This window comes from Amblyomma mixtum, chromosome 4 (genome assembly GCF_055824585.1).
Source record: "Amblyomma mixtum isolate Tamu chromosome 4, ASM5582458v1, whole genome shotgun sequence".
Taxonomy (NCBI): domain Eukaryota; kingdom Metazoa; phylum Arthropoda; class Arachnida; order Ixodida; family Ixodidae; genus Amblyomma; species Amblyomma mixtum.
In genome coordinates this window covers 25,297,671-25,302,687 of record NC_143015.1, presented here as the reverse complement: position 1 = coordinate 25,302,687, position 5,017 = coordinate 25,297,671, and positions in this window count along the sequence as shown.

The following is a 5,017-nucleotide window of genomic DNA, read 5'->3' as shown; positions in this document are numbered from 1 at the left end:
CTTTCAACCAGCATGCTTCGGCCCTTTCGATCTCTTCCGCGGCTAGACGAGAAGAAACTTTGCCTGACGGACTCCGGCAAGCACTTATGAATCTAAACACCCAGGCAGTTATCCGTAAAACTCGGAAAAAACTACTGTGGTGAGCCAAGTCTAAGATCGGCATAAATGTCCTTACTTGCAACACCTTTACTTCTCTCCTTTCCTCCGAACTTTCCTCAGCCGTTGGGACGTAAATCTCATTTAGAGCGGGCCAGGAATCCTCCGTCCCTGAAAGCCATGACGGTCCAAACCACCATAGTCGGTCTCCTTGAAGACTCTGTAGAGTGACTCCGCGTGTCACACGATCTGCGGGGTTCTGTGAACCGGAGCAATGCCTCCATTGGTCTTTCTGCGTGCAGGTTTGGACTTCGGTCACTCTGTTTCGCACAAACTGGTTCCACTGCAAAGGGTTTTCTTTCAACCAATGGAGGGTTATGCTGGAGTCTGTTCAGAAAATCATTTTTAGCCGGCCGGCATGCATGATTAAGCAGCCTTCCAGAAACTTTGCTATTCTAGAACCTAGCAGTGCACCCATCAGTTCAAGTCGGGGAAGCGTCATAGCTTTCAATGGTGAAACTTCGCTTTCGCAAAGAGAAGTTTCGTGTGAACGCATCCGCTGCAGTCCTCTAGTCGTAGGTATGCGCAGGTCCCGCACGCTCGCTGACTGGCGTCGCAGAAGATGTGTAACTGTACAGTCTGCGGCTGAACCACTGAGGCAACACATCGAGGTACGGTCAGTGAACAAAGGTCTATCAGCTCCGACTTCCAGCCTTCCCACTTCCTTGCGATATCACTGGGCAATTTGTCATCCCAACGAATGTGTCGTTGCCACAATTCCTGAAATAGTGCTTTCGCTTGTATGGTAAATGGCACGAGCAGCCCAAGGGGATCAAATATTCTGGCGATGGTTTGTAGAACAAGTCTTTTGCTGTTGTTCTCTCTGTCCAAGACGCTTGAGGGGGACTTGGTGGCCACAGTGATTGTGTCGTTTGCAGGATTCCAAAGAAGCCCAAGAATTTTTACTGTCCCAGATGAGTCATTCAGTGCCTCTTGCGACGCAGATAGATCTTGCAAGCGGCTGGAGTTCGATGACCACTTTCGCAGACTCATTCCGCAAGCTCCAAGTATATCGTTTGCCTACGCGAAAATCTTCTTCGCATCTTTTTCATTGTCTGCCCCAACCAACATGTCGACGTAGAATGACTCCACCAGAAGCGCAGCTACCTTTTGCTTTGGCTCCTCAACTTTCTTAAGGTGATATTGCAGAGTGGCATTTAGCAGGAAAGGGCTCGCCTTAGTGCCGAACGGCACACGCTTCATTCGCCACTCTTCTACTTCAGGATCAGGTTCCTCGTTTGTCGGCAAGCCCTTACACCAGAGAAGACGAAGGGAGTCTGTGTCCTCTTTTCGGACACTGATTTGCAAGAATGCCCTTTCAATGTCAGCTGTCAAAGCGATCGGATGAAGTCGAAAACGGATCAGCTGCTTGACCAGATGCGCAAGAAGACAGGGCCCTTTCTCCAAATGTTCGTTCAGAGAGGAAGACCCTTTCCAATGTGAGGAGGCGTCAAATACTATGCGTGGTTTTGTTGTTCTTGAGTCGCTGCGTAAAACAGCGTGGTGTGGCATGTAATAAACCGGATCAGTGGCTTGTTCGTCAGGGGTTACACGCTCGGCGTAGCCCATATCTATGTAGCTCCGCATTGTACTTTCGTAGTCCGCGCCGAATTCCGTAGTGCGCTGAATTCATTTCTCCAGGCTCTTCAGTCACTTCAGTGCCCGGGAGCGGTTGTCACAAAGATGGCCACTGTTTTCTTTCCAAGCAAGGGAAACTTCGCAACGGCCGTTCTTCATACTGATGTTTCTTTCAAACTGATGAACAATCGCTTCCGCTTCCTCATTCGGCCCTCCGGTGTGGTCTATAATGCCAATGCTTTCCAATTCCCAGAAGCCTTTTACAAATATTCAGTGCTTTCAAGGACTGTGCTTACTCTCAAGAAACAAAGGTTGGCTGAATTGTCAACTGAGGTATGCACTGATATCGGACCCTGAAACATCTAACCGAAGACCGACCCCAGGGCAACCAAGTCAGCGTTTTGCTGGGAACGTTGAATTTCGCCCGTCATAAATTTCCACAGGTGTTCAGGGCCAATGAGAAGACCAATTCCGGGTACTGCTGGCATGCCTGGCAACAAAAGCTTGTCCGCTATGGGCCGTCCTGTCTGTTCTATTGCTCTGACAAAGTCGTTTTCGACAGGCACCTGGACTATGTCGTTGCAGATGAAAGGAACCTCAATGGCCTCTATAATGCATTCCTTGTCATCGTACTGGCTGCGAAGACGCACTTCGACAAGACGCCGTTTTTCTGTTCCTGATGTGGCTGTCCCGAACGTAGTCAGCTGGAGAGCGGTCTTTCCACTTTCTTTGAGACCTAGAAATTTAGAGATGTCCTCACGGATAAAAGTTCGATTACTGCCCCCATCCACGATGCCTCGAATGTAACCGCGCCGACCTTCTCCAATAGCCCAAATCCGGCAGGCTTGCAGAAGAATTTTATTGTTGAAGGAATTACGGCTGCTCGCATGCAAGCTGCTAATATCCAATCTTGGAGTCTCCTCTAGTTTCTTCGGTTTTCAGTTTGGGTCGCATACTGATAGCACATGTCTACCGCCACACTTTCCACATTTCAGTCGGCGGCGGCAATTTTTCGAACGATGTCCTCTCAAGGTACATCGGAAGCAGCATCGAAAGCAGCGGTTATTTTTATGCGAAGCATATTACTAGAGGTACACTACAGCCCTTCGCCGTGGTTATGCGCCGTGCACACCACGTAGTACAGTGACGTCACACCACGTGACATACCACGTGACACATGACGTCACGACAGAGGAAGACGGAGGTACACAACAGCCCTTCGCCGTGGTTATGCGCCGTGCACACCACGTGGTACAGTGACGTCACACCACGTGACATACCACGTGACACATGACGTCACTACAGAGGAAGACGGAGGTACACTACAGCCCTTCGCCGTGGTTACACGCCGCGCACACAACGTGGTACAGTGACATCACACCTCGTGACATACCACGTGACACATGACGTCACGACAGAGGAAGATGAGGGTCCACCTCGCGCCGTCGCTGTGGTTGCACGCCGTGCAGACCACGTGGTGCAGTGACGACACACCACGTGACATACCACGTGACACATGACGTCACGACAGATCGCCGTCACGCGCTGGGAGAGGGAGAACGATGCCATCGCACAGACACCGGAATGTCCTCGAGCGGCATTCCCGCGCATTTCGAACGCGCGTTCACACTCGGTGTAGGTGAAACGCTCGCTCCACCGGGCAGGCGGACGCGGCTTCCGTGGCAATCCAGGCGCCCACCCAACGCGCGTCTCGGGGTTAGTCGGCGTTCCGCTGTAGCCATGCCGTTGTCTTCCCCCACGACGAAGGCTTCTTGTTGTATTAAAATGACCAAGTATTCAACCAAGGAAAGCCATGTATTACCAAGCCTAGCCATCAATATGCTTCGCATCTGACCAGGGTTAACCAAGTTAAGCCTCAGCCATTTTTTCAGTCTTCGCAATCTTTCTTCCCGATTTATTTCACTGTCGCAGTACGCTGCGTTGTGAGTAAGTGAGCCGTAGAAAAAGCACTGTTCCCTTACTTGCGAAGTTGCGTGCAGTACAGCAGATGTCGGAGGGAGAGACAACTGTTTCCTTTCGCTTTCCTGTCTTCCTCGCTTGTTTTCTCTAGTACTTCCAATTCCGCTCTTTTCCCTGCTTTCAACTTCGACTATCAAAAATTTCAGAATTTGTTCCAGCTCACCGTCTGTAGGGCCCGTGGCAGATGTAGCCTCACCGTTCTGAGCGTCGCTAGGCGAATGTGACAAATCCGGAGTATTGTACAGCCGTTTGTAATATTCAACGACGATGCTGGCAGGTAGGGCTTTCAGGAGAATGTCTGTCATCATGGCAGAGTAGGTGGTAGAGCTCACCTTAAGTCAATTCAGTCCGCGCACATGGCATTGAACGTGATCCAGGAGCTTCCGCAGGCCTCGCAGGTCGTCCGATGATGTCATGGATGGTAGGGATCTCAACTGGGTGAGGTGCTTCTGAATAATCTGTCGGGTGTCGCCAAAGCGCTTGGACAGAATGGTCACTGCATCGTCGTAGCATTCCCCTGTCGCCTGTAATCCGGCTATCGATGACGCTGCCGCTCCGCTGAGAAGGCTTCTCAAGTAATGGAACTTTTCCCCCTTGGTGAGGTTTCCATTCTTGTCAACGGCTTCTCTGAACTGCTCTCAAAAGTCACGCCACTGTCGAAGCTCACTGTTGAATGACTGCAGCTGAAGGGTGGGCAGCTTGACTGCTGTTACGTTTCGCCTTCGTCGTGGGGAAGAAAACGGCATGGCTGCAGCGGAACGCCGACTAACCCCGAGACGCGCGTTGGGTGAGCGCCTGGATTGCCACAGAAGCCGCGTACGTCTGCCCGGTTGAGCGAGCGTCTCCCCTACACCGCGTGCGAACGCACTCTTCGAATGCATGAACTGCGCGGGAACGCCGTGCACATTCCGGCGTCTGCGCTACGTGGATGGCATCGTTCCCCCTCTCCCAGCGCATGACGGCGGTGATCCCTCGGGAGTGTGTGTGTGTGCATGATTGGTGTCACTGAGAACTTCCTCCCTCGGCAGGCCCGTCCCCCATCTAGGGAACCTAGGGAAAGGGAACTCTTTAAAACCTCGGCAGCGGTACGGCCAAGGGGCTTTTTCATCAGGGCTTGTTCATCTGATGGTCTCCACATGTGCTGTCCTCAGGCAGCGTTCCAGCAGTGAGAGTCTCGTTACCGAGCTCACTTGTAAATGTGCAAATTTTTCTGTATAAAGTTTTCTCTCCTTGTCTTTTCCCGCATCCTCGTCTCCGACCTCCTCCATTCCCTCTCCGGCGCACGACCATGCTACCTCATCTT